General features: G+C 42.6%; 1 protein-coding gene across 2 annotated transcripts in view; it reads right to left on the reverse strand.

Annotated features, from left to right (window-relative positions):
• DAB1 (Dab, reelin signal transducer, homolog 1 (Drosophila)) overlaps nt 1-8,366 on the reverse strand; it is a 353,365-nt gene extending 344,999 nt beyond the window's left edge. For both annotated transcript variants that reach the window (XM_012722799.1, XM_004679047.2), the window contains exon 1: nt 8,314-8,366. The gene's annotated coding sequence lies outside the window, so the exon portion shown is untranslated. The remainder of the gene's footprint in view (nt 1-8,313) is intronic.
• Nucleotides 8,367-8,426: the final 60 nt, after the last annotated feature.

Consider the following 8,426-nt stretch of genomic DNA (forward strand, 5'->3'; position numbering starts at 1 on the left):
GTTACAAAACATGTGTTTTTAAAGATAGCATTTACAGTAGCAAATTACAAAAAAGCAGGAAATACCTGGAAATAAATCTAACTAAAGAGCACATATTTTTATTAAGAAAGCTATAGCCAATATTGAAAGGCACCAAATTAGAAATAAATACATGGGGAGACTAGGTTTATAGGAAGAAATTAATGAATTTATAAACTCAACAGAATTCCAATCAAATCAAGAGTGCTTCTGTCTAATTTTAAAATATGATTATAAATGTAGATGGTAGACAAAAAGCCAGAAGAAGTCAAGAGATGTCTGAAGGACATTGTGGGGATTTGTTCTGCCAAATTCCAAGGCGTATTATAATGTTATAATAAAAAAAAAAATTGCTTTGGGCAAAGGAATAGATAAAATATATGCTTTAAAAGTGACCCTAAGTGGCAGGATGACTCTTCATGTAGAAGAAAAATCAAATTCAAATTCTCACACACACACACATACACACACACACACACACACACGGAGAGAGAGAGATTATAGAACTTTAACGTGATAGGCAAAACAATAAAGCTTTCAGAAGATAATAATGGAGACTATCTTTATGACATCAGGGTTAAAAAAGAGGCTTTTTTAAACAAGACATAAAAAAGTACTAACCATAAAAGAAAAGATTGATAAATTCAACTACATTAAAATTAAGAAGTTAGCAGAAGGCTGGCAAAAATCCAACTACTATGGGGCCTATAAATCTTTTCAGCTTCCCAAAGGAATAAATTCCAGTAACCTTTGTGCGTCCACTGGAACTATGTTCTGACAAAACACAATCACAGCTCAAATTCAGCATATGACTGACCATCTTCTCTGACTTCATCTACGATCTGGTTATCAGCTCTCCTAGCTTAATGCGATTATGTTTGTGTGGCTGTGTCCTGGTATTTAGAACTTTTATGAGCACACATGCAACAATGTATCCTCCAATTCCAGAGGAGCACCTCCCTGGCCATCATCAAGTGCGTGGGAGTCATTGGGCAACCACAAGGGATGATGGCACTGGGTGGCACTTCTTCCTGCCCCTCTGTACAGTATTTGCACTGCTGATGATCCATCATACCCAAGGTTGACTTTCATTCTGCTACCTTCTGGGATTTTACCGCTACACTCAAAACTACTACAAGTGACATCAAGACACAATCACAGCTCAAATGACCATATTCTCTGACTGATCCTAGATCATACTCATGATCAACTTCAAACCCTGTGGGATAGCTAATCTACTACCTCCCATATAACCATGACTTTTAGTACCTAAAAGCAAGGATGTAAGCCTTCCATACGCTTCCTCCTCTCATTCTACATTGCATGTCCCAACAATAATCTAATAGCAATATCCTAATGTCTATATGTTGACATATCTACCAATAATATAACAGAATATATGAGTCTCATATATACACATCTGTAGCAACAATAAAAAGAAATGTGTCACCTAAATAAAACATCTGCTTTGGAAATGTGAGCTTTTTCAAGAGGATGCTCCTCATATGTATCACGAAAGATGCTTCTTTTGACACTACAGTGCCTAATTATAACATTAGTACTGACAGTAAGTTATTGCTGAGGGACCCAAGAATAGGACCTTCATCAAACTCCCAAGAATTTAGTGTCTGGGTCCTGAGTAATTAATTAACATCATAATTTACAAATTTCTTTTTGATTGAAAACATTTATATTTATCATTTTTCTTACAAAGGAAGTAGATCATTCTACTGAATCAATTATTTTAATAGGACAGATTAGGATAAGTGATTATTGTTGTTGACTCCAAAAGATTTCAAGAAATGACTTTCAATGGATGATTGTTACTATTCATTTCTAAATCCAGAATACAAAATCAAGAACTGCAACAAAATTATGTTTTCTAAGTATGCCATCTAGGCAAAGACTGATCACAAAGAATTTCAATATTATCTATGGACTACAATTAATTGACTCCAATATTTTTATGCACATGAACTTAATGAACCACAAGTGACTAAACACATTTAATTTACTTCAACAGAAAATTATTGAGCATCTACTACATTCCAGAAATGATTTTTAAAAGGAGAAGACACATTTCCATATCCTAAATAGCTTATAAATGATTCTTTTACTCTAGGAATATTTGTGGACAAATAACTATTCCTTATTATCCCTATGGTAACTAGCTAGAAACTGCATGAAAATACAATGGAATTTTTTTTTAAATCTGTTTTTATGAAAAGCATATTCAAAAGAATCATATGGAATTATAAACACCAAATTTAGGATTAGAGGTATTACCACTGGCAGGAGGGAAAGTTATTAACAGGAAGATGTTACCAAGATGCTAAAACTAATATTTGTAGTTTTATTTCTTAAGCTGAGTAGTAGATACTGAGTTTATTATATTGTTTTTTTTTATTTACCAATTTGATATTTACACTTATTTGTAAGTCTCACATGTCAAGTCTGACATATTACTTTCATGATAAAGTTAACTTCTCTTCCCAGAATCTTAACTATCAACATTTTCCTCAGCCTATCTCATAAGACACTGAGAAGGACTACTGGAAATCAAAATTTCTATGGAAAATAAGTTTAGCAAATTCTTAATGAGTTAAATGAGTTTCTTTACATAGTAAATACTGTGTGTTACTAAAACAGGGTAGGTAACTAATACACTACAATCATTTGCACGTGAAACTATTTTCTCTCTGAATGCTATTTCTTTTATAATAGGCATGTCCATCGTGGGGGACACCAGTGTTCTCTGGAACCTAGCGTAGGAAATGCTCAATAAAATAAGCCACTCTACATTATATCCATCTCAACTCTGCCCATCCCCAAGCTAAACATGAACTGCCAAGCCTGCCAGTTCCATCACAGTTCTTTCAATCTGAAATGCCTTCACCCCCTAAGAACTCCTGGTCAACCTTTAGCCTCTGAATGAAATTCAGTCTCTCCTGGGACTAAATTACATCCCTGGAAATTTTCAGTAATGTACAGATATTATCTGCCCCCCATTTCACACGATAGCAGTTACTGTAGAAGAGGTCAGACACCTAGATGACAGAGAATGTACCCCTGCATCTTGATACAGTTCATATGCCATACAGTCAGCACCAGGCACAAAGTAGATGCTCAGTTAAAATATGTATCAAAAGGACAGAAGTGTGATGTCTACACTCATGATCTAAGTCCACTTCCCCAATTTCCCAGATGCACACATGCATTGCTTAACTTTTCAGACTTTTTTTGTCAATTGTGACATTAACAAGAATAGAAACCAACAGACAGGAACAATGAAAAAGCAACAATGAGCTAGAAAAGGGAGAGACAAAGAAAGAGAAAGAGTAGAGAAAGAGATGGCTTAACTGATGGGTAGTGAACTGATAGATCCTGAGTTCAGTAATGAAACAACGAGACTGACAGACCAGAGAATCAGAAATTGGTCTGAAGCTGGGAGTGGATGCAGGGCACTGGGGACTTTACAAGACTCAATGGAAACAGGCAACATGGCTGACTTGGTCTCTCTGAACTCATCACAGCTGTCTAGGAGGGCCGTGCCCTCCTCTCCTCTGTCCCCCCTCAGCTAAACAACCTCTTTGCCACCACAAAACTTTTATCATTTTAACTGTGAGTTCTTCTATTCAGCACAATTTTATTTCTATTTTCCTTTCTTTTTATGAGAATCCCCCACCGGCATCGTAGATTGTTTATATGGTGGGTTCAAATAAAATAAAATAATAATAATAAAAGCAAGCTGGCAATTTCTTTCCAATAGAATATGCTGCATATTTCATGAAATACAAGCCAGAGGAGTTTTATGATTCCTGAACCAAAACCTTCCCCTATCCAAGGACTAAATGGAAGAAAAATACAACGAGCATCTCACAGAAAAAGAAACCTGATCATTTGCTCTCCAACCTAAGGGAAGTGTTCAAGAGATTCATTGAGTTAATGTCTTTTTTTACATGAGTTCATATCTTGATATGCATTTCATAGATTGAGTTCAGTGCTAGTTTTCATGGACATAAATGCACTCACCAGAGGAGGAGTTTTCTTTCCCTTCTGGACACCAGTTACTAGCAGGATATTTAAGTCTCAGGATAGCAATGGCAAACGGAAAACTTTTTATTATCAAAAATAATTTTTTTTAGTCTCAGTGGAAGGGTAATATTAAAGCTAAGTAGCATTATGTGGTAGGTAGTGTTCAAGCACTATGGGCTAATTCCTGTAAACAACACAAAAATCTCATGGGGTAGATGCAATTATTTTTGTATAAAGAAAACTGAAGCACAGAGAAGCTGATCAAGGCCACACAGCTGGCGGCACAGGTGTGCCTGAGACCATGCTGTCTACCACCCAAGTCCAGACTTTCAACCACAGAATCTGCTTACCACAATTGTTCAGCAACAAGAGCTGTAATAAAATTTCTGCATACTTAATGAATATTTTAAGAATAGGCAGGCACCAACCAATACCTGTTACAAAGTCGCGATATTCAAAATGCCTACCAGCAGCCCCATTTTCAATGGCAATAAGTGTCCTGTGTTGTTAGCATTTGAAACCGGAGCAATTTCTAGCCTGCTTCTACAGAAACTCAAACCCAATATTTCCCATTAAATTTTACAACCAATCTGGAAGAGGCTGGATCACAGCCTCACCCAGTGTCTGTATTAACCATAGTGGTTAGGACAGACCCTGGAACCAGAATGCTTGGATTTAAATCCTAGTACTATATACTTTAGTTGCTGTGCGACCTTGGTTCAGTTACCAGATATCTCTGTGTCCCAATTTCCTTATCTATCAAATGGAAATGTGAATACAAGTATCCATTTGCTAGGCTCACTTAAAGATTAAGTACATGGATGAATACAAAGTCCTTCAAAGAGTGGCTGACTCTTAGTAAGTTCTCCATAAATGTTAATTACTCCCTTTTTTATTAATAAGAAAGACAATTTGCTAAACATCACAAAGTCTGGCAATAGCTGAATTCCAGCATGGCCTTCCAATTCCAAATTCTCTCCCAACAGAGTCCCATGTTATTATTAAAAGTTACCTTTCCCATAAAATCACTCCAATTCCCCAACATAGGCAATCTTATCCCTGTTTTTCCGACGATGAAACTGAGGTTCTGAAGGTTAAGTAATTTATCCTGGATCACTTAACTCATCTGTGAACATTTTTTGGCACAGTAAGACCTAAATAACATTTAAAGTTCCTGACAACAGCCTCAATTAATGCAATTTTTTAAAAAATGTCACGTAAAAGACATAAACTGTGATTCTCTTGCTTTGTTAGCTTTATTAGTTTGAGAGATGGATTAAATTCCTGCAAAAACAAAATGTTTGACTTGAGTGAATTATCAAAATGAAATGCTGTCTCAATTAGATTCTTCATCTGCCTGCAGGGTTGCTCCAGGCATCTGAAATCCACCAAATGCAATTTTTAAGATGGGTACTATCAGGTACCAAGCCAAGCCATCCACCCATTTAAGAAAAATTACTTTGGAGGGCAAAGGGTAGTGAAGAAGCATATTCCTCTCTGGCTTTGGGAGGAGAAAATGAACAATAAGTGATACCATCTCTTCCCTGCAGCCTCACACAATGGTGTGTCTTGCAAATGAAACATACTGTGAAACAGCTTGTGAGATGAGCTTCATCAACAATAAGTAAATTTTATTCAGATTTTATTGTTGAATACAATGAACATGATTTAATGTTTCAGATAGGCCTATTCAGACCCTCAGCAAACCACCCAAAAAAAAACCCAAAACTACTAAAAATCATCATCTAAATCTGCTTTAGGAAGAGATTTAATTGCCAACTTAATGTGTAGAACTGAATTCCCACTTGATAGTGGCACTGTTAGCAAGATGATAGTAAAAACACGTTTGCTCTTCCCACCTTGCCCTCTTCTCTCATCCCTGGTGATCCTCCCAGCGTTGCCAAATAGTTACAATGTCAGCCTTTCAAATCACAGCATTTTGAACTTCCTAAACCCTTAAGAGGGCCTCTGTGTAAGGAAAAGAACAATAGTGCTTCAAAAGCCATTTCTGAGAGTTCTTCAATATTCCATTTCAATGCTGGGGTTTCAATCAAGGACGTCAGCAGACAATTTCTGATTGCTTAGAAGTTGACTTTTATACAGCTTTGATTAGGTTTCCCTTCTCAATAGGAAATCAAGAAAATCTTTGATCCTTTTCAGATTCCATAACTGTCACCAATCCTTGTCAGGACAGGGCATCAACGAGATTGGGGTGCTTGTGGAGAATTCCTACTCCAGCCAATCTCTCCTCTTCCCTGCTCCCTTCCCCCCACCCCATCTTCTTGCCCTTTCAATTCAAGGTTCCATCCAGAATCCCTCCTCCTTGAGATAATAAAAACAATGGGTGCTAATTCAGGGGGTGGGGATGGTTTATAATTTTATGGATTTCCCAAAGACCTATAATTGGCACATAAATGTACAAACGTGAACCGGATAATTAGGGGGTTCCGAACATAAGCCACCTTTAATTTATATGATTACTTGAAAACACGTTAAGTGTTATGAAGTGTCTGTGGAACCCCCACAATGCCTTTATTCAAAACCGTCAACACTGTGAAAGTGCCTCGAAAGGGCCAGCAGGAGGAGAACAAGCAGGAGGTTAAAAAAAAAAAAAAAAAAGACAGTAGGTTCTAGTCCCAGTCCTGCTGGCTGGCAAGCTAGGAGCTGCACGGTAGCTTCCATCCCTCTCGGAACTCGCCCGCCCAGCTCCCTGGCTGCCTGGCTCCCACTAAGCACAAGGCGCACTCGCTACCAAAAGCTCCACAAAGCGCTGGTTTCTACGCGAGCTAAGCCCGGTTGTGCACATCCAAACGCACACTCAGCCCGGACCCCGACCCGCGCGGACACGCACCCCACCCTAGTCAACACACGTTGAAGCGCACAGCCGCCCGCGCAGCGGCGCTCTCCACGCCGCCTTCGCCACTGAGCATCCGGCGGCAAGCGGACCACGGTCCCCAAGCGCCCCGACAGCCCCCGCCCCCACCCCATTCCTTCACTCTCCCAGCCCGGGCGGAAGTGCCCAGGCAGACCCCCAACAATGAAGACTTGTGTGAGGCAGTTGGGGGTGGAGGGTAGTTTACAGGGAGTGAAACAGTCGGATGAGTCCGGGAGGGAGCGAAGCAGGAGCCTCGCCAGGCAGCTTCCCCTAGTACCCATTTGCACCTCAACCCCGGCCCCCTTCTTCAACACCACCAAAAGGGGAAAATGGGAAAGAAAAAGACCTGACGTGACAAGAAAAAGGGGGGGGGTGAGGGGGCTTTAAAAAGTGCGGAGAAGAGACTCGCCCTCCCACCAAGGGTCACAACAGTTGTCCACGGGACCGAGCCCGCTGGAGGGGCAGAGACACGACCGTAGCCACCACCCTCACTGTGAAATTTACTTTGTACACTCAGCCACAGGCTCCGGCCCGACGCCGCGACACAATCCCATCCCCATCTATGTATCCCTGACTCCAGATTGTCGACATTGGAGTCCTCCTTTTAGGGCTCCTTTATGAACCGAAGCACCGGAATTTTAAAGTTTCCCCAGTAGGGGGAAAAGAAAACCCTGTTCCAGTCTGGAGCACAGAGGAGCCAGAGGAAAAGCCTGGGGAGCGCGGCCGGCTATCCCCGGGGCCTGAGGAGTGGGTCGGACGTGGGGGGCGGCTCAGTGCCCACTCTGTGGAGGACCCCGAGACGGGTTGGAGACCAAGGGGATGCGAGGTCTGGCGCTTAAGACATCTGCGAAAGGGTTGGGGTTACTGGGATCGATCCGGGCTTGGACAGGTGGGGGACAGAATCGCAGCACTACCGAGGAAGAGGGAGGTGAAACCCGGGTTGGGCGAGTAGGAAAGAGAGTCCGGTTTAGGGACCACCGCTAGTGAGGCCGAGGAAGGGCTGGGGGGTTGGGGGGGACCGAGGAGGTTTGGGAGTGGGAAAAAGAAGGTCGCGGACAGGACAGAGCCGGGACCGCCGGCGGCACAGTGCCGGGAGTCTTGGGAGCGAGACAAGTGTCCAGGGTGAGCTGGGAGCCCGGGAGAACCAGGGAGAAGGAAGGAGCAGAGGTCGCCCCTCTCCCCCCAGCCAGTGGAGAGTAGGCGGAAAACTGCGGTGGCCACCCTCACGGCAATCCGTGCCAAACTCCCGAAAGCGGGGCCCCCAGGAGCCCTCCTCCTCGCCCGGGGCCCCAGTGAAGCCACCCGGGCACCCCGATGCCGTGGCCCCGCCGGACACCTGCGGGCGCCGAACTCCAGCGCAGCCGCGCGCCCCCGCCACCTCTCACCTCGGCTCGCCGCGAGCATGTTCCTCCGCAGCCGCGGCCGCCCAGGAAGCGGCTCTCCATGCCCGGCGGGCGGCGGCACTCAGGCGCGCTCTCCAGCCCGGGGAAGCCCCGGC

Source organism: Condylura cristata, unplaced genomic scaffold (assembly GCF_000260355.1).
Source record: "Condylura cristata isolate star-nosed mole 26May11 unplaced genomic scaffold, ConCri1.0 scaffold00008, whole genome shotgun sequence".
NCBI lineage: Eukaryota > Metazoa > Chordata > Mammalia > Eulipotyphla > Talpidae > Condylura > Condylura cristata.